This window comes from Acomys minous (assembly GCF_964271855.1).
Source record: "Acomys minous genome assembly, chromosome: 11".
NCBI classification, from domain to species: Eukaryota; Metazoa; Chordata; class Mammalia; order Rodentia; family Muridae; genus Acomys; species Acomys minous.
In genome coordinates, this window is record NC_140492.1 from 99,678,816 (window position 1) to 99,704,695 (window position 25,880).

The window sequence follows — 25,880 nt, forward strand, 5'->3', positions numbered from 1 at the left end:
GTAAGTCTAGATTCTACATATGAGATGTTCTGGCTTTCTTGCCCACCCACTACCCTCTCTTTAGACTTCCTCCCCTCCCCTGAGAGTCCATCTTCTTTTATATTATATGTACACAGACACTGAAGAGCTACATCTAGATTCTGTAAGTGAGAGAGATGATGCAATCGCTGTTTTGTCTGGCTTCTTTCACTTGATATGATGATCTTAGGTTTCATTCATTTTCGTGAAATTGACATATTCTCGTTCTTTATGGCCCAGTAAACTTCCACTGTGTAGCCACACCACATTTTCTCTGTCCACTCCCGTGTCAATGGGCGTCGAGGTCTGGCTTCACACCTTTGCTATTGTGGGTGATTCGTTGGTTACAGTGTTCACTCTCAGTGTTGTTTCTGATGATGTGGGAAAGGTAATCTCTAAAGGTTCAACGTTCTTCTTTAATTGACAAATAGGTGTCAAAATCCCAATGTGGTCTTTAACCAGCATCTCCTCTAAATATTCACCCATCCTTATTACATCTCCCTTCCTGGTTCTGTAGGATATTTTTTCCCTGTATGTATGTACAGACTGTAATGTTTGTAATTTCTCTGGAGTTCCCTTAAATTCTAACCCAATAATTTAGCATCCTTAGATCAAACCAAACAAACAACCAAAACAACAACAACAAAACAAAACAAAAACCAAAGCAAACAAACAAAAACCTAAACCTTCACAGCCCATTAGCAGCATCTAGTGGTTACTTGGAGTTTTCCTATACAAAGCAACACTTGAATGGCCAATCTAATTTACGGGGAGGAAGGTCTCTTTAAATCTTCAATCAAAAGTCTCCTGTGAATAATTTTACACCCATAGGAATGTGTGTCAGCACCTAAGCATTGCTGAGTGTTTCCTCACAAAGTTTGCTATGAACATACACAATATTTGTTTCTACATCATCAAAGAACCTTCACCTTAAGCCTATGTGAGGTACCTGTTTTTATGCATACATACATAGAAAGGTTTTATTTGCAAAGGAGCAAGAATTTAATCAAACAAGCCAAATCCTATGTCACCATCTGACACTTCAGATTCCTCCTTTTTCTCATCTTTCTTCTCCTCTGCTGCAGCAGGGGCAGAACCGGCAGCAAGAGCTGCTGAGCCAGGGGCAGCAGAAACAGCTACGGGGACCACCAGCAGGCACACCAGCGAGCTTGCCAAACGCCCTGAGCAGTGACATCCTCAATGTTTTTTCCATTCAGCTCACTGATAACCTTGTGCCAGTCATCGTCCGCCTCGATGCCCACACTGATGCCCACACTGTCTAGTATTTTCTTGATGTCTTTAGCGCTAGGAGAGGAGCTGCCCCCGAGGGCGGCCAGCAGGTAAGAGGCGACTTAGTCCGCAGTGAAAGGAAGCGAGGTACTTGCGTTCTAAAGACCTCCCCAGGCCCCCTTGAGTGCACTGAACTTGCCCTCTCACCATTATTTTTACTGCATCTACTGGAGGTGGGAGGCTGCTGGTTAGGGAGAGAAAAGGCAATTCCCAATTTCTGCTTTAGATAGTTGTAGAACCCTGGTTAAAGCCCCTCCCCACCGGAGCTTTAGCCCTAGTGAAGGCGATGCTCTTCGTTAAAAGGCAAGAGTTCGTTTCTAGAAAGAACTTGCGTTCTGATCCGTAAGATATAAGAGAAGATTCTCTCATCATTTTTGCAGAATGAGGCGCGGATATGAATGAGGGTGAGAATCGGGAAATTGGATGGCACACGCCTTTAATCCCAGCACTCGGAAGGCAGAAGAAGGCAGATTGCTGTGAGTTCGAGGCCAGCCTGTTCTACAAAGGGAGTCTAGGACAGCTAAGGCTACACAGAGAAGCCTTGCCTCAAACAAACAAACAAAACAACAACAACAAAACCCCCCCCAAAAAAAAACCAACAAAGAATCAGGAACTTCAGCCTCATTCCTTCTTTACTCTCTTAGAGGCCTTTTCTGACTCTCCTGGAGCTTAGCCTTGCCACCTTCAATTAGATATGATTACTCCTGCCCCTGCAATTTTCATAGATAGCTCTCTACAATCAGTTATTTATGAAACTGTTTTTACTCACAGAAGAATCTATAAGGCCTATATTATTAATGCATTTGGGCTTACAATTCTGCAAGCAGTGACGTTAAAGTCCAGGCTGCATTGTAGCCTGGTGATCACATCTACGTCAGTCAACGATTTCATCATCACACAATGTGCACGTGAGACTGACAATCCGGGGCATACAAAAGAGAGGAAGGTGAGACACTTCATTATCAATCCACTCTGGAAGTAATAAATCCATCCTTGCGCACCCTAAACTTCTCTTGAGAGATAGATTTCAATCCCAACCAATAGTGATACTCCATGATTTAGTCTCTGCTGTGTTAAAGTTATTTTTATAAAACCGTGTTTGTAGCCAGGTGTAGTGTTGCACACCTGTAATCCCAGCACTTGGGAGGCAGAGGTAGGCAGATCTCTGTGAGTTAGAGGCTAGCTTGATCTACAAAAGTGAGTCCAGGATAGCCAAGGCTGCCCATAGAAACCCTATCGTGGGGGGGGGGGCGCGGATCTGTGCTCATTTCTCAGTTTCTCCCTTAACCCAGCTAACACACAAATAATTGAGACTCTGCTCTATTTTTTAAACAAGCTTCACAGCACAAGAACTGAGCAGAAGCCAGGCCAGCAAGAGCTCCTTCTCAAAGTGATTTAGCTTCCTGCCTTAGCTAGGAAAATCTGGCTTTGAGAAGCTTGTTTGTGTTAAAGAGCCACTTTTTTTTTTTCCTTCCAGAGCAAAGACTTAAAAAAAACCAACCAACCAAACAAACAAAAAAACTGTCTCTGTTTTGCTTCTTTGGATTTGTATCAGTGTTTGTTTTTCTACAGCAGACTGGAGGCCTTGCTGCTCTTCAGGGCGGGGGGATGGAGTGGGGAAGTCGGGTAAGGGGCTGCCTTAGAAACTGTGGTTGCTCTCTTAATTAACAGAACTAAGAGACTGCTTTGTAGTTTTAATTTCTATGTAAGTTCGGGCCCACTTGGTGTGCTAAAATGTTAGGGTTATTCTTAGAAAACTATGTTTGTTTCTCAGTTTCTCTCTTAACCCAGCTATCACAAATAATTAAGGCTCAATTATATTATTTTAACAAGCTTCACAGCATAAGAACTGAACAGTTATTGCAGTATTCTTAACCCTCTAAGATAATTTGGTTTCTTCCCAGTGCACATCCCAGAGACACTTGCACTTTGTAGCTTTCCCTCCTGTCCAGCTCTTTCTTCTGAGCTCTCTTGGACAGCTCCAGTGGCTGAATCTCCTCATCTTTCTCTTCCTCCAACTCCTCCTCCCCTGGCTGCCAGGAAGTCCAGCCCTATTCTCTCCCCTGCTGTAAAGGGAGATTGGCTGTAAGCTGCTTTATTGGCATACCAGGGAACAATTGGGGAGCAGTGCTTATACAACATTGAGACAGGAGAGTCTCAGAACAGCTGGCGAGCAGATGTGCGCAATACAGAAATCAGCATTTGAATTACACAATAACCTTATGCCTACACTCCTGTCTAGGCTTTACTTGATGATCCTGGGGCTTGGAGAAGTTAATGTGTATCAGTAGGAACAAACTGTTACCAGCCATAGGGTGGCACCCTTTTGCTCTACCTAGATAGAAATCATGGGCTGACAAAGAGCTTTTCTATGTAGGCAGTCCTGGGCCTTTTAGTGCCCAAGGCCTAGGGGCTGGACTGGCAAACCCAGAGGTTTAAAGCGTCAAGCCCTGAGAACTAGACTCCTATTGCACTAGCCTCTAGAAGGGTGTAGGCTGTCAGGTTGGAGGCGTATAATGCTGGGATCTACCCACCAGCTGTAAAGCAGCAGCGGCTGGCTATTTTAATCCCTGCTGTGAACGGAACCAGCAGGTAACATGAGGCAGCACTTACTGGAGTTGTAGCTCCTGAATAGGTCTCAAGTGGTTGGATGCTCAGCTTAGATGCTAGTGTTAGAGCTCTGACACCTGGTGTGCTGGGACCCTTTGCCTTTGACAGCAACTATTACGTCTTCCAGGGTTATCATGTAGGGACACTTGGCCCTTGAGACACGGCAGCTCCCAGTCACCAGAGCCTGCAAGTGTCTTGTCTTCAGCCATTTGCAGCCTTCTCTGTCTCTGCCAACTACACTTCGTGCCCTGGTTGTTTTCTGGAGCTCTTCAGCGGCTGCTTTGCTACTACTGCTGTCCCAGCCCTCCTTCACTGCTGCTAACCTCCATTGCTGTGTCTGCCCTCCTCTCCTCGTCAGCCCACTTTAGTGACATCTACTAATGGTAAAGAGCAAAAGCAGGCAAGAAAAGCTCACCCAAGAGAAGCCTTTTAATGGGCCAATGGGCCTAATGTTGAGCCACACATGGTGGTGCACCCTTGTAATTCAAGCACTGGGGAGGTGGAGACAAGAGGGTCAGGAGTTCAGTGCCGTTCTTGGATACACAACGGAGTTAAAGAGTAGCCTTGGATAAGAGCCTGTCTCATTCATACCCCTTCCTACAACCAAATAATAATATAATAATGGGCCTAGCGTTACAACACCAGGAGCAGCACAGAGAGGTATATTCTAGTGAACTGGAAAAGTGAGCTGAAGAGTCTAATTGCATAGCCAGGAGAGGCTGTGACAATTATGGTACAGTTGCTTGGACAAATGAAAGGCTGTGTTCGAGAACTAATCACAGACATTCTTTTGGGAAGTGCTACCCTGCTGACCTGACTGAGGATAGCAATCGATAAACAGGTTCATCTAGCGTTCCCCACATCTTGTTTTGCTTAGCGTGCTGCTCCCCAAGGCTGTTACAGGTTGTCTGCAGTGGTCATGACTGGAGTAATCCATGGATAAGATGTTAGGGCATCCTCAGAGTGGAAGGGCCTGGCAATAGGCTTCATTCTTAATAGTTTTATTAAACCATAGAAAGCATTTAAGGTTTTGTTTTGTTTTGTTTTTTACAATAGGGACTTGTTGAAATATAAAAATTGTGTTCCTAGAGAGTTCATCTAGTCTTTTTCTTAGCTGCCTATGGATATTTAGGTAATTATTATTCTAGGTGAGATGTACTAGCCATGTGTGCCAAAATCTTTGGGGCAGTTTGTTAAAAATAAAAATGACTTGGCCAGGCAGTGGGGATGCACATACGCCTTTAAGCCCAGCACCCAGGAGGCAGAGGCAGGTGGATCTCTGTGAGTTCGAAGCCAGCCTGGTCTACAAAGACTGTCAAGGCTAAACAGAGAGACCCTGCCTTGAAACAAACAAAAAAGACTCAAGCCTCTTTTTAGATCTGTTCACCTGGCCTCTGGCAAGAGGACGGAGGACTGTACATATGAAACATTGTCTCCCCTAGTCTATCTTTGGGAACACCAAACCCTGCTCTCTTTTCTTTGCACTCTCTTCTAGCTGCAGGGATCAGACCCAGTGCTTCACGCATTCTCTACTATTGAGCAGTCCCCAACCCAAGCTCTGCCCATTTCAGCGTGACCCACATAGGACCTGCCTCTAACTCACCACGGGTGTTAGAGATGCATCTGCAGGAGACAGAAGAAGGCAGGGAAATTGATAGGGAGGGCTGTATGGATGGTCTTCCAATTCAAGTCTTGGCCATCATAGGTTTGCGCCTGGATCCTGGTCATGCCTAACCAAAAAGGTCAGGGAAGGTTTGGTTTGGTTTGGTTTGAAGCCATAGCTCCAAATAATAACGATGAAGGCTCATTTTTCCTTTTGTTCTGAAATAAATCTACTTACAGTACCATAATATGGATTGCTTACATTTGACCCTTTCAAGGAAGGGTCCTGAGGTAATCACATGCCTTAATCTCTGAAAGAACTAGAGGTTAAAGTGATCAGTTTGGAAATATCAACAAGATTTTTTAATAAGTTTTTTTTAATACACTAGTCAAGTAAAGATGTGAGGGATGGAAGGCAATCCCACCCTGAGACCAAACTATAAGAGGAGCAATCTTTTTCCTTCCTATATTAAGACATGGTGTGGCTGCATGTAACGTTGAGTCTTTGAGGAATGTTTGCATTGAGCTTCTGGTGCCCCTGTGTCACCACAGCTTGAGTAACCCTCTCAGTCATGTTACAAAGCTTGGATCTGAGTAAAGCACCTTAAAGTATAAAATTAGCTCTCCACCCCCACGCCCACCCCAAGAAATTCTAACTGAGCTCCTGGGGGTGTTGGAGACAAGAATTATTCTTCTGTGGTTTTCACAAGCATTTTGAAAATAATGATTTGAATAATAATTTCACTTCTACATGTATTCAGGTAAGAGTGGAGGCAGGTGTCCAAATATCCATTGCAACATAGCTTTGCACATCTGTGAGATGCCTGCAAGTCAGATTTCAGCATGGTAAAGGAAGTAGCGTGACGGAGCTGTTCGCTTGCTATTGGCCAGCAGTGAAACCCACCTTTCCCCAAGTCATCTCAGGTAGAAAGAGTGAGGCGGATTGGCTTTAGCTCAGAGCACATCACTTAACCCCCTCTGGTAAACCATGTGGATTATTCTCCGTCTGTCTGAATCCCTTTCAAATGAGACAGAAAGTCATCTGTGGGGAGACGGGTTTTTATATGCCTTGGATGTGGGCTGAAAGGTCCCAGGCCAATCCCGACACTGTCTGCCATTATGTGGCTACACTAATACTGCTGATAACTGTTCAGATGTGCCAACCACAGCTGGCATGTCTTTGACCCACTCCGAACTGTCCTTTCACCTTGTGTTTTAGAGATTAGAGAGCAGAGATGAGATCAATCAGACCTCTCTGTTCCTTTACCTTTCTCCAATAATTCCTCAGTCACAAACAGGTCAGCACAATAGCTGAATTTAGAATGACCCCTTCCCCAAAAAGCCAGACCAAGTCCTTAGGCTGAGGGTGAGTTTTTTCTCTTCTTCTTCTACTTCTTCTTCTTCTTCTTCTTCTTCTTCTTCTTCTTCTTCTTCTTCTTCTTCTTCTTCTTCTTCCTCTTCTTCCTCCTCTCCTCCTCCTCCTCCTTCTTCTTATCAAAACGTAGTCCCTCAAGGCTCCATGTTCTGCCCTGCGGGGTTGTGCTTAAACCTGCAAATAGATCAGCTTATCCCTCCCACTCTGGCTCTTTGAAATTGAGGCAAAGAGTGCAAAGATGGTTTGCTTGGGAGCTGTCAAATGGCTAGATTGTAGCCATTTGTAGGTTGTACAGCTATAAATGTCACCGTTTGTTGGGCACCGACTGTTAGTCACTTTGCACGCATCTTACAACATCACTGGGAAGTACGTTGTAAAGCACATCACTTGACTTTACAGATGAGGAAAGGGGCTCAGACAAGTTAAGCAACTTGCTCCAAATCGCAGGTAGTAGGGGAGAGGGGACTAGGCTTCCCTAAGGGGTAAGAATGGGGACTAAACCCCATTTGAAGCTTGTGTCTTTAAAAGCTCCATACTGCCAGATCAAGACCTTTTGAAGTGAAAGGGCTGGGACAGAGCTAAGCAGGTGAAAGCTCAGGGGATCAGGATTGTTCTTTACTGTCCTTTTGGCAGAGTAAAAGCAGGGAAGAGAATACAGGGCAAAAATAATAATAACAAAAGACTCAAAGACACATGGTACCTCAAGAACCATCTGAAACTCCAGTTCCAGGAAAACCAAAGCCCTCTTCTGACCTCCTCGGGTACCAGGCTTGCATGTGGCGCACATACATGCATGCATGCAGGAAACCAGCCATACACATAATATAACAGACATAAAAACAAAAAGAGACAAAGTTCTGATGTCACACAAGCATCCTCTGACTTTTCTTTAGAAGTTACCTTATTTGAGGGCTTAGGTGTGAATGGTAGAATGTAACAAATGCCTCAATGCCTGCAGTGTGGGATTCAGTCAGTTCAGGGATCTTTCCTGTCCCCATTAGTGTAGAATAAGGAGGAAAGCAACACATGGTCCTGGCACTGACCTGGGTGCTTCCCAGCACAGTTCTCCTGAGGTTTTTCGAGCTCCTTCTCTGACTAGTTAAAGCCTCTCTGGTTCTATGGAAGAAAGCCATTCTGTTAGGTCCTGAACCCTTTGAATCGCCACTTTCTCCTCTATGAGTTGAACATGTGTCTCTGACTACCCCCCCCCCCACGCCGATGACTGTGAGAGCTAAACAAACAACAACAAAAACCAAACCCCTTTACATTGACAGCTGAGGAAGCTCAACAAAAGATATTCTTGTTTTATTTAATCATGTTCTGGATATTTGAAGAATAAGACTTAGAAATGTGTCACTTAAGTACACAACTATAATCCTAGCTCAGTGCCAGACACTCTGCTGATAGAACTGGGGGGGCAGGGAGGCTTTTTGTTTTTTCTCTATCAAAAGAATTCCTGGCAATGCTGTGGTGGCACACACCTTTAATCCCAGCACTTGGGAGGCAAGGCCAGCCTGGTCTAAAAATAGAGCCCAGTACAGCCAAGGCTAGGCAGAGAAACCCTGTCTCAAAAAGCCTAAAATCATCATCATCATCATCATCAAAATTTTTGGTATTTTTTCTCATAAGAGAATGGAGATACGAATTACTTTCCTTTGTAAAAAAACCAACTGATAGACTTCTGCAAACTAATTCTACAGTTTAATCTGTGTATTATTTAGATTGCTGCGCTCTGTGTATTGAGAGATAGAAAATGGTGAAATGGGGCCCTGTTACAAAAGAAATAGCCAACATTGACTTCTAAGTACATAAAGCATATAGCTACAAAATAATACTTACATGGAAAACACTGAAATTATTGGCCATATCTGAACAATAGTCACACTCTTTAGACTTTATCATAGTGAGGCATAACTGAGAGTAATCCATCCAAAGTCTGATAATTAGTATTATTTTTGCAAAATTAAACCTGATATTCTGATTATTTCTTCTCTGTCAGTTCCTTATTGACAAGTTAGTCACTGCTACTGAGGCATGATAAGGACTGTCAGTCACCTAAATCTCACGGTCAGAGGAATGAACTCTTTATATGTTTGGTTTTGACACAAGGTCTCTCTATGTATCTAAAGGCTGGTCTGGAACTCACTACATAACTCAGAATAGCCTCAAACACGTGATCTTAATCTCCTGAGTCCTGGGATTTTTTTTTTTCTTCTTCTTCTTTCTTTTGGTCTTTTGAGACAGGGTCTCTCTGTGGTAGCCTTGGCTGTCCAAGACTCAGTTTGTAGACCAGGCTGGCCTTGAACTCACAGTGATCCTCCTGCCTCTGCCTCCTGAGTGCTGGGATTAAAGGTGTGTGCCACCACGCCCAGCGAGCCCTGGGATCTTTTACAGGTGCAGACTGCTCACAATACCCACAGCGATCCTGATGCTCCTGTCCTTGTAAATGCCCTCTATGACAATGTGACTAGAACCTCCTTGAATGGGACTGGGTGAATTATTGCAAAAGTATAACGCATGCCACTTTCACAAACCAGCCTTTCCCTGGCCAGCATTATGTCACTTGCCATGCTGCTTGCTCACTCTGGTGGCACCAGTGTGTTATGAAAGTGTGTACTATGAGAGACTCACACGGGAAGGAATCAAAGAAAGCCTTCTGCAAGCAGCCGGGGAGAAACAGAGCCTCTCACAGTTATCAAAGAGTAACCTGGCCTGCCAGCAATGTGAACTTAGAAGGGCATCCTTTCAGCCAAGCCTTGGAGCGACTGTATCCAGCTGGCATTTGGATGGAGGCCTTGTGAAAGAACCTGAAGTAAAAGCCAGGATATAATTGCGGTGACTGGCAGTGCAGCTGGCAGTGCCTTGCCTCAGAGCTCCTTCACAAAGCGTTTTGTTCATTTCCAACACATCTTAAGAGAAGCAACAGTTTAGCTGTAACAGTTGGGTGTGAAATGGTTTGTGTTGGAGAACTCAAGACTGGATTCAAACAGTTTAAGTCAGAACAGCTTAGGGTAGACATCTGTAAGGAAATCCAAGTCTGTTGGGAGGGGGGTGGCTTAATGTATTTTAATGCTAATTACTGCTTGCTGTCTCTGTGAACCACCTTTTGATTCATAAAAAGCCATCCCACCTGGGCAGGGCAAAGGAGATAGGTGTGGCTAAGGTTCCCAGGCTTAGAGAGAGAGAGGAATCCTGGGAAGAAAAAGAAAGACTGCCACTAGGAGGAAGGAGGAAGACCGGAGGAAGTCCCGAGAAGGAAGAAGAAGAAGAAGAAGAAGAAGAAGAAGAAGAAGAAGAAGAAGAAGAAGAAGAAGAAGAAGAAGAAGAAGAAGGCGGCCGCCATGGGTTAGATGGAAGAGGAGCACGTGGCAGGCATGGATGGAGGATTTGGCCCAGATTAAGAACATTAGCAAGTATTTGGGATTATGGATGGGAGGTAGCTTGGTAGAAATTATTAGAAGCAGATGGTGTGGGATTAAGGCAGGGATCCCATACCTGCCCCACCACGGAAAATAGTTTAGAGGATTAATATCTGCCCTGCCCCATGTTAACTAAGGCTATTTTAAAATATAACAAGTGTCTGTGTCTTAATTGATTGCTAGCTGGGCATACTGATAATACAGATAATTTAAAAACAACACAAGCCGAGCAACTGCAAAACATCCTGGAACCTGTATCAAGCACCATAAACGCAGACTCGCCTTTAAAGAAGCTCTCTGCAGTAGGTGAACTCAGTGGATTCCACTGCTTCCTTGAGATATTTGAAGAATATTAATAGGACTCAACGCACTCCAAAAGACTCTTCTTGGCTCTCTCTACAATTTCTCGCATCCTGAAAGAGTGCGAAAGTCCCTTACACACTTCATTTTTAAACATGTCCTTCAAGCCTGACCCTGAATAGTTTTCATTTTTCCTCATCCCATTGCATCAGCTCCCTTAGCCTCCTTACCAGCCAAGAGACCCGAACAGTATAAATCTGAACAATATTCCTATCTTATACACGTCATACATACCTAGCGTGTAGGTGGTGTTATATTATTTACTCATCTGCCTTTGGCCCGTGGCCGTTTATATAAGGTTGGGTGTGAAGTATTTAATTTTGGAGCACATCACATTTCAGACTTTGATGTTATGGTTATTCAATCTGTATGCAGGAATGAAATATACAGAGGCCTAGTAATATAATCCTTCAAGAAAAACTCTAGGTCTGGACCTGGACCCAATTTGGATCATTGTAATGGGACATCATCATCTCTTATCTACTTGGCAGGCCAAACCTCAGAACCCCTGGGTCTGGGCTAGGGTCTTTTGGGGAAGGAAAGTGTAGCACTACCATGGACACATGCTCTAAATCTTCCACCAAGCCTTTCCTAAAAAGAACTGCGTCCCAAGTGTCTGCACCCAACATTTCCACCCAGCTTGATCTCCCGCATCCTTCTCCAAGGTCTAGCCCAGTGAGTGTGCCTGACTCTTGCCATCCATGCATCCGCCCCAGCTTGCCAGATCTAGCCTGGATCCCACATCCAGGGGATGTGCTCCAGTGCTCCAACCTCGTATGGCCTCCCCCTGTTTGAGCCTCAACCGATCTCTATGCTTTTGTCAGGACCCTGCCTACGTATCCTCCAATCTCAGGCCCCTCCCACACCACAACCAACATTAACAGCCCATCAGACCTACCTCCACACTCCAGGCTTAGAGCAGGAGGCAACGTCTGGTATAGTAGCCAAGTTCCCTGTATCCCGCCCCCCCCCCCCCGACTTCATGTCACCCAAGCTATTTCCTATGCCTAACATCTAGGCCCAACCTAACCACACATCCTCTCTTCTGCTCCAAACTGATCTGTCCACATCAGACCTAGAACTAACAAAACAAGTCCACAGGGCTAAAGAGATGGCTCAGTGATTAAGAGCATTGACTGTTCTTTTCAAAGGACCCAAGTTCTATTCCCAGCACCCACATGGTGGCTCACGACCATCTATGGATATCCTCTTCTGGCCTCTGCTGGCACTTGTACTCACACAGATATACACATACACATTTAAAAAATAATAATAAAATAAATAAATAGACAAAGACAAGTCCACATGTCCAGATCTCCTTGCAAGGATACCAACAACATGAAAGATCAAGCCAGTAGTTTCTCTCCAATACCTACCAGTCCTGTAGAACGAGAACTGCTTCAATAAACCCCAGACACAAAATTTAAAAGAACAACCATAAACCCCATTAAAGAATTCAATGAGTTTACAGAATACACAAAGAAATGACTCAGTGAAATTAAGGACAAAGAATTTAAGGAGAATAAACACCTGAATAATACCAAAAAAAAATGCAAACATAAAGCTGACAGAAATGGTGAAGACAACCCAAGACTTGAGAACAGGATTCTATAGGAGATAGAAACATTAAATAGGACTCAAACTGAAATGAGTATCAAACTGAAAAACCCAATAACTCAACTAACAAAACTCAAAGGAAAACCTTACCAGTAGAATAATTCAAACAGAAAATAAAATATCAGGACTCAAAGATAAACTAGAGGATCTAAACCAAATAATCAAGGAATATGAAATTTTTTAAATTTTAAGCAGGAAAGAAACATACAGGAAATATGGGGCACCATGAAAAAAAAAATCAAACCTTCAAATTGTACATACAGATGAGGGAGAAGAATCCCAGGTCAATGGCAAAGATCAGATCTTCAACAAGATCATAGAAGAAAACTTCCCCAAACTAAGAAAAGACATACCACAAAAATCAGATAAGAAAATCCCCACAGTATATCATAGCTAAAGCACTAATCATACATAACAAAGAAAGTATATTGAAAGCCTAGAGAAAAATAACACAAGTCACACTTAAAGGAAAACCCAACAGAATAAGAGCTGATTTCTCAATGGAAACATTGAAAAGCAGAAGAGCATGAAACAGTGCATTCTAACTCCTAAGATACTATGATGGCTGGGCTAAACTAATATACCCAGCAAAACTATCTGCCATTATTGAAAGAGAAAGAAAAAATTGTCCATGACATAAATAGCCTAACCAAACCTAAAGAAAGTACAACAAGCAATATTTTGCCCTGATCAGAAGAGTAGGCATAGCAAAGAGACTGTGGGAGAAGAGGAGACGACAACACATGAAGTATCAATTAGAACACAAACAATATCAAAAGTGAACAACATAAAGACCTCAATTAACACATATATTTTAATAATAACTTTAAATATCCATGGCTTTGATTCTCTAGTCAAAAGATACAGGCTGACTGAATGGATCAAGAAACAAAATCAATGTATCTGTTGCTGCCTACAAGAAACACAGCTCGAAAGATAGGCACCACTCTAATCAAATGGTACCAGGAAACAAGCAGGCATCACTGTTCTAATATCTGACAAAATGAACTTCTGAAGAAACAGTAAAGAAAAGCACTAAACATTGAAAAGATATGCTCAGGCTCATGGATTGGTAGAATTGACACTGTGAAAATAGCATTCCACCAAAATCTGTTTATCAACTCAATGCAATCCCAATCAAAATCCACATCTAATTCTTCACATAAATGGAGGGAAACTATCTTAAAATTCGTATGGAATAAAAAAGACCCTGAATAGCCAAAACAATCTTGAATTAAAAGAACAATGCTAAAGATATTATATTACAGAACCATAATGATTAAAATGATATGGCACTGCCACAAAAACAGATGTATAGACCAACGGAACAAAAATCAAAGACCCAACCATAGGTCCACATAACTATGGCCAATTAATATTTGACAAAGATGCCAAAAAACCATAGCCTGAATATAAGAAACCGTCTTCAACAAATATTGCTGAAAAAGTTGGCTATCCACATGCAGAAGACTAAAATTAGACCCTTGTACAAAAACTAACTCCAAATGGGTTAAACACTTAAACATGAAGTCTGAAACACTGAACCTGCTAGGGAAAACAAAAACAAAACATAAGCAGTACTCTATATGGTGACAGGTGTAGGAAGGAATTTCTGAATAAGACTCATTTGCCCCAAACTTAAGGCCAACAATTGACAAGTAGAACTTTATAAAACTAAAAAGCTCTACATAGCTAAGGAAACAAACAAGTGCATGAAGAGGAAGTCCACAGAATGAGAAAGAAGCTCTGCCAGCAACTCATCGGACAAAGGATTTTACTAGAACACAAAGCAAGTCTCCACAGATGCAGAAAGGATGAAACAACATTCTGTATTCTATTTGACCGCAACTGAATACAGCTAGAAATCCGCAATAAGAGAAACTACAGAAAACACACAAGCTTTCACAGGTTAAAAAACACCTACTGATATTAGAATAGCTACTCCAGCTTGCTTCTCGTGACCATTTGTCTGAAAAACTTTTTCCCAGGCTTTTAGTCTGAGGTAATGTTTATCTTTGTTGCTGAGGTGTGTTTCTTGAATGCAGTGGAGGAATGGATCCTGTTTTCACAACCATCTTATTAGTCTGTGTCTTTTTACTGGTGAATTGAGGCCAGTGATGTTGAGAGATATTGATGATCAATGCTTGTTAATTCTTGCTATTTTGATCATATGATGATGTTGGTGGTGGTGGTGGTAATGGTAGCAGTAGTAGTAGTAGTAGGTTTGTGTGTGTGTGTGTGTGTGTGTGTGTGTGTGTGTGTGTGTTTCTCTTCTTTTGTTTTTGCTGGTGTGGAATTATTTATTTCCTGCGTTTTCTTGGATGTAGTTACCCTCCTTGGCTTGGAGTATTCCTTCTAGTATTTTCTATAGGGCTGGATGTGTGGATAGCTATTGTTCAAATTTGATTTTGTCTTGGAATATCTTGTCTATGATGATTGAGAGTTTCGCTCAGATGTGAGGAGAGAAGGAGAGTGGAGGAAGAGAGGGGAAGGGAGGACCAGGAGAAAAGACAGAAACAGGTAGGTGTCTTCTGGGACAAGGGAGGCTCTTGGGAGTCTATAGGGGTAACCCTAGCTGAGAGTCCTATCAGTGGGGCATATGGAGCCTGAAGTCACCACCCCTGTAGCCAGGTGGGAATTCCAATGGAGGGAGAGGGACACCAGCCCACCCATAAAAATCTTTGACCCAAATTTTGTCCTGCCTACAAGTAATGTAGTGTTAAAGATGGAGGCGAAGAGGTCATGAATTCAATTCCCAGCAACCACATTGTGGCTCACAACTGTCAATAATGTGATCTGATACCTTCTTCTGGCATGCAGGTATACATGCAGAAAGAGCATTCAAATACATTAAATAAACAAATAAATCTTTTTTTTTTTTTTTTTTTAAAGATGGAGCAGAGATTGAGGAAATGGGAAACCCATGACTAGTCCAACTTGAGACTCACCCCACAGGAGAGAACCAACCCCTGACACTATTAATGACACTCTGCTGTGCTTGCAGACAGGAGCCTAGCATAACTGTTTTCTGAGAGGCTTCATCCAGCAGCTGATGGAAGCAGATACAGAGTCCCACAGCCACACAATAGGCCAAGCTCCGGGAGTTTTGTGGAAGAGTTGGGGGGATTTGGAGGGATCAAGGACACCACAAGAAGACCTGCAGAGTTAACTAACTTGGGTCTGTGGGGGCTCACAGAGACTGAACCACCAATCAAAGAGCATGCATGGGCCAGACTTAGGCCTCTACACATATGTAACAGATGTGCAGTATGGTCATCATGTGGATTCCCTAACAATGGGAGTAGGGGCTGTCACTGACTCTGTTCCCTGCCTTTGGATCGCTTTCCCTTACTTGGGCTGCCTTGTCTGGCCTCAGTGGGAGAGAATGCACTTAGTCCTGCTGTGATTTGAGGTGTCAGGGTGGGTTGGTATCCCTTAGGACTCCCCTTCACTGAAAAGTAGTAAAGGGGGTATAGGGAGGGGGAGACATGAGGGCAGGACTGGGTGGAAAACAGGGAGGGGGCTGGTATGAGGCTGTAAAGCGATTTAAACACACACACACACACACACACACACACACACACCACTGAATGGTGAATTAGTCACTCCAAAAAAAAATCAAGAAGAAAATATTTTTAAAATTATAGAATTAAATGATGATAAATGCACAACATATCCAAATGTATGGAGTACAATGAAGGTAGGTCTAAGAATGAAGTTTACAGCTCTAAGTGCCTACACTAAATAATAATAATAATAATAATAATAATAATAATAATAATAATAATAATAATAACAATAACAGAGAGCTCAACTGAACAACATGATGATAAACTTTAAGCACTGGAAAAACAAGAACAAACCAATCTGAAAAATCAGTAGACATAGAAAAATAACAAAAATCAGGACAGACATTAATAAAATAAAAGTGAAAAGAAATCTTTGAACACAGAGCATAAACAAAACCCTGAGCCAAATTAACCAAGAAGAGAAAAAGCCCAAATTACTAAATTCAGAGATGAAGAGGGAAAGATGACAACAGACACTGAGGAAATAATCATGCGAAAATAGTTTAAATATCCAAATTCTACTAAATTGAAGTACCTAAAAGAGAATTTCTTTTTTTGTTGTTTGTTTTTTGTTTGTTTTGTTTTGTTGTTTTCTACAAGTGTTTCTCTGTGTGTGGCCCTGGATGTCCTATATCTTGCTTTGTAAACTAAACTAACCTCAAACTAACAGAGATCTGCCTGCCTCTGCCTCCCCGAGTGCTGAGATTAAAGGTATATGCCACCACGTCTGGCTCATTATTTTTGTAAAAGAGAATAGGAAGGAACACTTGCAAAGCATTTGTTTGTTTGTTTGTTTATACAATGTCTTTCTATAGAGCCTCAGTCGACCTAGAACTCAGAGACCTGCTTCCCTCAGCCTCTCAGGTACTAAAATTAAAGGTTCAGCTCCAACCTTTTTTTTTTTTTTTAAATAAAGCCAGTATTACCCTCTTACCAAAACCAGATAAAGATCTAACAAAGAACAAAAATACAAACCAATCTCTCCGATGGCCAAAGACATGAAAATCCTCAGTAAAAACACTTTCAAGCCATATTCAAGAACACATACAATCCGGGTGAGGTGGCACATGCCTGTAATCTCAGCACTCGGGAGGCGGAGGCAGGTGGATCGCTGTGAGTTCCAGGCCAGCCTGACCTACAGAGTGAGTCCAGGACAGCCAAGATAACACAGAAAAGTGTTGTCTTGAAAAAAAAAAAAAAAAAGCAAAAGATGATGTCTGGATAGCCTTTCTGAGCTAGGCGCTAGGAGGACTCTCTCTCCCCAGCTGGGCCTCCTACTCTGCCTGACCTTATCTACGTACGTACGTACGTATGGCCGTTGGCACAGGTCCTTGCTAGCTCTTCCCTCCCTGCATCTATAGGATAATTAGGTACCATGTTTTCATTCATACCATAGGAGCGTGCTGCCAAATGCAAACCGAGCATCCTTGAAGGGCCTAATTCCAAACAATTATGTACGCCTATCCTGGGAGCCCCACACCCACTCTCTAAGGACTATATTGCTTTTGTTTTCCCACAATAAAGTTGAACATCGTGGTCATTTCCCTCGTGCTCATGGCCTTCCGAGCCCCGCACCTCACCTTCTGCTCCTCCTGCCTTCGTGGGCTGATGGCCAACTGCCCCCACCCCAGGGAAGAGGAGACCCCATTAGTACGGGACTTAGAAGCTCTGCTACGAATCTGCCAGTGCTGAGCTGGAAAATGGCGCATACACTGATAGGCTTTCCTTAAGAACAGTGGGAACCTGTTTAACCATTTATCCACTGTGAAACTCTGTATATCTAATGCAATTCTCCTTAAAGGTATACTCTTGAGAATAAGATTGCAAGTTTCCCACGAAACAAGGACATATGCTCAACCATGTTCATAGCAGCCTTATTCGTAATAGCCAGAACCTGGGAACAACCTAAATGTCCCTCAGTTGAAGAATGGATAAAGAAACTGTGGTACATTTACACTATGGAATATTACTCAGCTATTAAAAACAAAGAAATCCTGAAATTTGTGGGCAAATAGATGGAACTAGAAATGATCATCCTGAGTGAGGTAACCCAGACTCAGAAAGACTCACATGGTATAGTCTCGCTTATAAATGGACACTAACCCAAAAGGGATGTCCCATGAAAGTCTTCACTGACCAGGAGATTGGGATAGATGCGAGGACATCCTATTAGGACTCTAGGTGAGAGAAGTATGAGAGAATGCGGAAATACCCAGAGGCTCCTAGAAATCTACAACATCATGACGAGTGGATCTGAACCCAGGGCCCTCTACTTAAACTAATGCACCAACCAAGGACAATGCATGCAGCAAACATTGAACCCCTACTTGGATCTAGCCAATAGATAGGGCATTCTCTACAGTTTTGTGGAGAGCGGGGACTGACTCTGACATGAACTCTGGTGCCCCATATTTGACCACCTCCCCTTGGTGGGGAGGCCTGGTGGCACTCAGAGAAAAGATAAGCAGGCTACCAGGATGAGACCTGATAGGCTGTGACCATATGGTGGGGGAGGATGTCCCCATCTGTCACAGACGTGGGGGAGGGGAATAGGGTGAAAGAAGGAGGGATGGAGGAACGGGAGGACACAAGTGAAGGGATAACAACTGAGATGTAATCTGAGTAAATGAAAAGAGATTGTATATTTCAAGACTTTAAAATACCTTTGGGGTGTGGGGGCGGGAGTCGGGGTGGGGGGTGGCAGGAGAAAAGGCTCAGTGGTTCAGTGGGCTGAGTATGAGGCACACTGAGTGCCTCATCACTGTTTCTTACCACATCAGCTCCAATGGACCTGCACTAGTTGGCTCTCTGTTGCTGTAATAAAACACTGACCATTTCATCTCACAGGTTAACGTCCATCATCAAGGCAGGCAGGAGATCAAGCGGGGACCGAAGCTGAGACCACGGAGGGGGCCACTGCTTACTGTCTCGCTCTCTGGGTCTCTGTTCAACCACTTGTTTTATGCAGATAAAGCCCACCTGCCCAGTGGTGGCACCACCCACAGTAGGGTGGGGTGGGCCTTCCCTCCCGTCCTCCCTCCCTCCCTCCCTCTCTCCCTTGTCAATCATTAGTCAAGGCAATTCCTCAGGGATGTGGCCACAGGGCACCCTGATCTGAGCAATTCCTCACTCGAGACTCCTTCAAATTGTTCAGGGCTGTGTCAAGTTGACAGCTGTAGCTAGTGAGGACTTTTCCACTCCTTGTCGATTTGATACACAAATGCATGACTGCTCAACTGTAACCTTCCTTTCCTTTCTCCCTAAGATCTCCCGCTAATATTAATATCAAAATATAGAACACAGGGCAACTTTTAAAAGTCCCACAGTCACTAAAAATGTCAACATTTTAAAAGCCCCAGTCTTCTTTAAAACTACAAAGTCTTTTAACTATGAGCTCCTATTAAAAAAAATAAGTATATACTTTTTCTATTCCAATAAAGAGGAACCAGGTCACAATTACAATAAGATCCAAGCAAAATCAAAATCCAAATATATCAAAATCTCATCCAACATCTAGAACTCACTCACGATCTTCTGGGCTCCACAGGGGCTTGGGCGGTCCCACTTCTCCCGCTCAGCGCAGCTCACAGGTTCAGATAGACTCCATGCTATGTCTGCTGTTGCCTGGCCTTGGGGTTCATCTTACAGCCCTGACAGCTTTGATATCCTAAGGTCTCCAGTGTAATGGAGGCTGCAATGGCAAAGACCACTGACTTCTTCTGGCCCGTCTTCAGGGACGCCAAACTTGACACCTGCTGCCAAGCCTCAGCTTCTCTCCGTGACATCCTTAAAACCTCCAACTTCCATGCAGCCAAAACTAGTATCCTGTGGGGAACTCTTAGGCAATTTAGCTGCCAGCTTGAGATGTAGCCTTGGCCCACCCCTGGACCATAGCTCCTGTGTGCTCAGTTTGAGAAAATAACTTCCCAGAAGGTTTTTTGTCTCACTGATGCTGGTCTCTTATTAATCACAGCTGGTTTTTTTTTTTCAACCCCAGAGTCCGTTGTCCTAGTAAAGCAAACAAGACTTTGCTTCCACAGATTCTTAATTTAAATATACCACACAAGTGCCCCCAGTAGTATCTTTGCCTCCGTCATCTGCAGTTCTCCAAACATTCCAATCTCCCACAGAACGTCCCATTAAACTCCAGGTTCTCAGTGTCTTTTCCAGCTCAGGACTCCAAATAATTCCATAATCCTTCCCAAATAACAACATGGTCAGGTCCGTACCAATTTCTGTCTGGCTTTCCTGCTGTTGCTATGATAAGACACTGACTAAAAATGGCGTACAGGATAAAGTGTTTGTTTCCTCTTACAGGTTGCAACCCGTCCCTGAAGGAAGCCAGGACAGGAGTGCAAGCAGGAACTGAGTGAAGGGATGCTAATTACTGGCTTGATCTCTAGTCGTCTGCTCAGCCATATATATATATATATATGTGTGTGTGTGTGTGTATACATATATATACATATACATATACATATACATATACATACATATATATATATATATATATATATATATATATATATATATCGATCAGGACCACCTGTCCAGGGGTAGCACCACCTGCAGTGGGCTGGACCCATTCACATCTGTCATTAATCCTGCCACAAGCCAATCTGGTCTGGGCAACCCTCCAACTGAGGCTCCTTCAAATGACTCTGGCCTGTGTCAAGTTGATAGCAGTAGTTAACCAGGACAGGCTCTGGTGATAAACGACATGCGCACATACGCATAGTCATACCTATGCACACAATTTTAAAAAAAAAAAAATTTTAAAATATTTCCTAAAAATCTATTACCCTCACGCCTCTTCATATTCCTTAATGGGATGCTTAGCACTCTATACTTCCAAAGTCCTTTGGATGTTAGAGACTTGTGTTGTAAGGCATGCTCAACTCATCCATTCAACATGTGGTTCTGAGAGCATATATTGTGGAAATGCTAAGTCCTTGGGTATAAAGCAAAATATTAATGGTGAGCAAAGCAAAGGGCTCTTGTCCTCAAGAAATTTACTGTTTAGTAGCTGAGGCAGGAAATGGGACAAGCAAGTGCAATGCAGCATTAAAAGTACTGTGTAAGCCGGGCGTGGTGGCGCACGCCTTTAATCCCAGCACTCGGGAGGCAGAAGCAGGTGGATCGCTGTGAGTTCAAGGCCAGCCTGGTCTACAAAGCGAGTCCAGGAAAGCCAGGGCTACACAGAGAAACCCTATCTTGAAAAACAAACAAACAAACAAACAAACAGAAGTACTGTGTCAAAAGAATTACAGGTACCAGTTAGGTCATCTAGGCTGGAGCTGGAGATGGCATCCAAACGTTATGCATGAAGAAGTCAGACTTCACCGGATGACGGTGACCGCAAGAGGTGGAGAGACCGTGTCTCAGGTGGAAACTGTGAGACGCTAAGTACGGAGGAAGAACTTTAGTAGCGTGGGGCTGGGCCACAGTGTGAGGGAGCAGGTGTGATGAGAGAGGAAGACTGAGCCAGAGGATCAAAGCTGCCCGAGGTGGAGTCACAGAAGGATGGAAGAGTGTCTGTGAGGTCTGTGATGGGAGTGGGAGTAATCTCAGGGAGGTCATAAAGGATGACAGCAGATATAATGGGCTGACGGCTCATAAAAGATGATGAGAAAGCAGGTGAGAGGAGAGAGAATAAAGGTATAGGAAGAAATATAGGGGAGGGAAGGATTAGGGGTGTGATTATGTGGGTGTGCGCCTACACATATGGACATGTATAAGTTGCTGAATGCTATCATGGCATGTGTGTGTGTGTGTGTGTGTGTGTGTGTGTGTGTGTGTGTGTATAATTATTTCCTTCTCAACATTGGTCCCAGTATGCCCCGTTTCTCATCTCCCTTATAAGCATAAGTAACTACTTGCTGGTTGGTTTCTACGTTATCCTTCCGAAGTTTCTGAAAGCATGCATAAGAAAATATGAATATGAGCCGCAAGCACACCTTTAATCCCAGCACTTGGGAGGCAGAGGCAAGTGGGTCTTTGTGAGTTTGAGGCCAGCCTGGTCTACAAGTGAGTCCAGGACAGCCAAGGCTACACAGAGAAACTCTGTCTCGAAAAACAAAAACAAAAACAAAAAAACAAACAAACAAAAAAAGAAAGAAAGAAAATCTGAATATTTCTTCCTATTTTGCACAAAATAAAGCATAATATGATAAACTTTCTGAGTTTTTTTTAAATAAGCTATCTTCATTTATTTTTATTACATCTATCTGTCTGTCTGTCTATCTATATATCTATTTGTGGAGGGTGCGGTGTCATTTGCTACAATATGCACGTAGAGGTCAGAGGACAACTTGTGACAGTTCTCTCCTTCCAGTATGTGGATTCAGAGATGCGCTCTGGCCATTAGGCTTTGCAGCAAGCACCCTTACCCACTGAGCCATCTCACCAGACCAAACAACGTATCTGTTCATTGCATCATATGGAGAACTTGACCATCATTAAGGTCTTCTAATATTCTATGATGTGGCTGTGTAGTCCTGCCAGATCTGAGTAGCCTCGCACTGGAACAGCTTACTATTGTGAATAGCACTGCAGTGTGCCGTTCTTCCTGCACGAGAGGAAGGCCACACTTCTGTGGTCTGATTGGCACTGATGCGTTCTTAGTCAGGCAGAGGGGATTTCACTGCAGACTTCGGAGTGCTCTCTCTGTACCTCCTTCTGTCTGCTATCCTCCGTGCAAATCATATCCATCCTGGACTTCCAAATTCCAAACACAAGGAGACCATTGGGCTCCAACTGATTTTGCCTTCCTGGGTAGAGCAAGGGCCCTGACCAACGTCACTACTGGTTTTTGTTTTGTTTTGTTTTATTGAGACAAGAGTTTCTTTGTGTGTCCTTGATTGTCCTGGACTCACTTTGTAGACCAGGCTGGCCTCGAACTCACAGTGATCCACCTGCCTCTGCCTCCCGAGTGCTGGGATTAAAGGCATGCACCACCACTGGCTCACTGCTGTATTCTACCTAAGGGTCAATGTCCTAAAAATGACTATTTCATATGTGGGCTTATATTTATGCTGTTGAAGATATACTTAAGAGGTCAGGACTCAGGTCAGGTACATGTGTTTTGGCTGCATGTATGTCTGTGCACCATGTGCATACAGTACCTACAAAGGCCAGAAAAGGATGTTGGGTCGCCTTGACACTGGAGCTAAAATCAATTGTAAGCTGCCATGTACGTGCTGGGAAACAAATACAGTCCTCTGGAAGAGCAGCCAGGAACTTGATTGCCAAGCCATAGCTCAGCCCCTAGACACGTTATTATAGATCCTCCCAAAATCACTTTGCCTATAGGATCTGCTGATTTCCACTCCAATTACTCTAAGTGTGCCTCCATTTTCACATGTCAGTCATGAGCCAGACTGCCATCTTCTTTTGCCAGTTTGATAGTTAGAAACCCACATAATAGTTTGTGTGTGTGTGTGTGTGTGTGTGTGTGTGTGTTTCTACTTCAACCTCCCAAGTGTTGGGATTACAGGTACTTCTTTGTAGTTTCATTTGTAATTTCAAAAAGCTGTAATGAAGCAGCATTACCCAACCCAATCTTCTCATCAGAAAAGTTCATTGTAAACAAGCTTTTTAAATGGCTTTAGTTCTACAATAGCTATTGAAATGGTTCTGTTGTTGTTGTTGCTGTTCCTACTTGTTTTCCACCAGCCCCACCCCCATATTCTGACCTTGAGAAATGTCAGACACTTGGCTATCCTGAAAGCAGTTTCAGGCAAGCGCTTGCATGAACTTCTGAATACAGCTGGGCTGGTTGAGTGATCCGTGTTGGCTAGCTTCACTCTTCACATTCTCATTTAAAAAAAAAAAAAAGCCTACTCACCATGATATTAAGTTTCAAATGTCATTGTTTCATAGGAGGGAAAGGTGGGGGATGTGTATCGTGCGTGGCACTTCATGGAAAAGTCACCACACTCTCTCCTGTCCTTCGTCTCAGGCCACAGCTCCTCCTCTCATTCAGCTCCCAGCTTTGGTCTGCAGCTCTCTTTGTTCCTGAGAGAGAGAGAGAGAGAGAGAGAGAGAGAGAGAGAGAGAGAGAGAGAGGGAGAGGGAGAGGGAGGGGGAGGGGGAGGGGGAGGGGGAGGGAAGGAGGGAGGGGGAGAGGGAGAGAGAGACAGAGAGATAGAGACAAACAGAGACAGACAGAGACAAACAGAGACAGACAGACAGAGAGACAGGGACAGAGAGACAGACAGAGACAAACAGAGAGAGACAGACAGACAGAGAGACAGGGACAGAGAGACAGACAGAGACAAACAGAGAGACAGAGAGAGACAGAAAGAGACAGAGAGACAGAGAGAGATGGAGAGACGGAGTGACAGAGACAGAGAGACAGAGACACAGAGACAGAGAGAGGGACAGAGACAGACAGAGAGAGAGAGACAGACAGACAGACAGAGACAGAGACACAGAGAGAGAATCGGTGAGCTCCTAAGGCAAAGGCAAGGCAAACTCACCTCGCATCCTAGGGAGATCATGAGGGTTGCAGCTTGAGAACCAAGTCTTCAGCTCTCTAAGATTCTTTTCTGGACTGTCTTCACGGGCCCGTGTCTCTGCACAATGCATATACTTTTGGTGCCTGAGAGATGGCTCAGCTCTTAAGAACACTTGCTGCTCTTTCCAGAGCTTGGTTCCCAGCACCCATAGCCAGGCAGCTTGCAAACTGCCTGTAATCCCAGCTCCAGGGGGATCCAGGACCTTTGAACACTGAGAGCACCTGAAAACACACACACACACACACACACACACACACACACCATATCCATATACCACACACAGGCAACACATACACACTTTTTTTTTTTAAGACAGGGTCTCTCTCTGTAGCCTTGGCTGTCCTGGACTCTCTTTGTAGACCAGTCTGGCCTCGAACTCACAAAGATCCACCTGCCTCTGCCACCTAAGTGCTGGGATTAAAGGCATGTGCCACCACACTCAGCTCATACACACTTTTTAAAATTTTTAGAAAAATATTTATTTGATGTGTGTTTGTGCACTGTGTGCATGTGTTAAGATTCCAGGTGGCCTGGACTCAGCCACCATAACAGTAACATTGTTAGTAAGCAATGTGAGATTCCAGGCAGCTTGGCTCAGCCATCGTAACAATAGCATTGTTAAGCAAGTTATGAATTACAGGCCAAAGTTAAAATTTTTTCCCTAGCTTCCATCTCCACCCTGCCCTCGGAATTTCCTGCCCCCATCCTCCCCTACTTGAATTTTCTACCCCAGACCCCCATTCACCTAAAAGGTCACCTATTGTTAGCCTATCACTTGATAACTAACCACGTTACTTCTTCTGCTTCTGTGAAGGGTATTTGAACCCTCCACTTTTATAGAACGGGGTCTTCCATCTCCTTGGAGCTTGGTGGACCCCTGCATGTTGGCTCAATAAAATTCCTTTGCTGTTGCATCGACTCTGGACTCTGGCTGTCAACTGGGCATTCAAGAATAGACTCTGGCGATTGGAGTCTAGGACATGCAGGAGCCTGCAGAGGCCAGCAGCGTCAGATCCTTTGAAACTGAAGTTACGGAAAGCTAAGCTGCTTGCTATATGGGTGGCGGGAACAGAACCCCGGTCCTCCACAAAAGCAACAAGTGCTGGTAACTTCTGAGACACCTCTTTCCAGCCCCCATATCTTTTTTAAATGAACGAATTTTGACAATCATCTCTGCCTTCACCAGCTCGCCGGCCACTCCAGGCTGCCTAACTTGATAAACTCTTAAAGTAACTGCCCAGATTTCACAACTCAAGTTTTTATAAAACGAGAGCCCTCTTCCCGTAAAGCAAAGCTCACTGCCTCCCACAGGCCCCTGCACAAAACAGTGCTTGATGTGTGAAAAAGCTAAGTATAGCCTCCTGTACACATCAAATGGCTGTTAAATTTCTTATGGCACCCAATATGATGTAAATGCTATATAAACAGTTCATATACTGCATAGTTCATGGATTAACAAGAAAAAGGTCTGGACCTGTTTAATCAGCTTTCCAGGTCCTGG

The 25,880-nt window shown here is 43.7% G+C and overlaps 1 protein-coding gene and 1 pseudogene across 2 annotated transcripts in view; both read right to left on the reverse strand.

Annotated features, from left to right (window-relative positions):
• The window catches only part of ANKRD31 (ankyrin repeat domain 31), a 174,088-nt gene extending 155,325 nt beyond the window's left edge, over positions 1-18,763 (reverse strand). Inside the window, exon 1 of the mRNA XM_084802696.1 lies at positions 18,633-18,763. The gene's annotated coding sequence lies outside the window, so the exon portion shown is untranslated. The remainder of the gene's footprint in view (positions 1-18,632) is intronic.
• Positions 947-19,645, reverse strand: LOC311608083 (annotated as a pseudogene). Its single transcript has 4 exons — positions 19,507-19,645; positions 17,441-17,553; positions 12,553-12,628; positions 947-1,369 (listed from the first exon to the last, which is right to left on the reverse strand). The product of its transcript is annotated as an uncharacterized misc_RNA (transcript).
• Between the last annotated feature and the right edge of the window lie 6,235 nt (positions 19,646-25,880).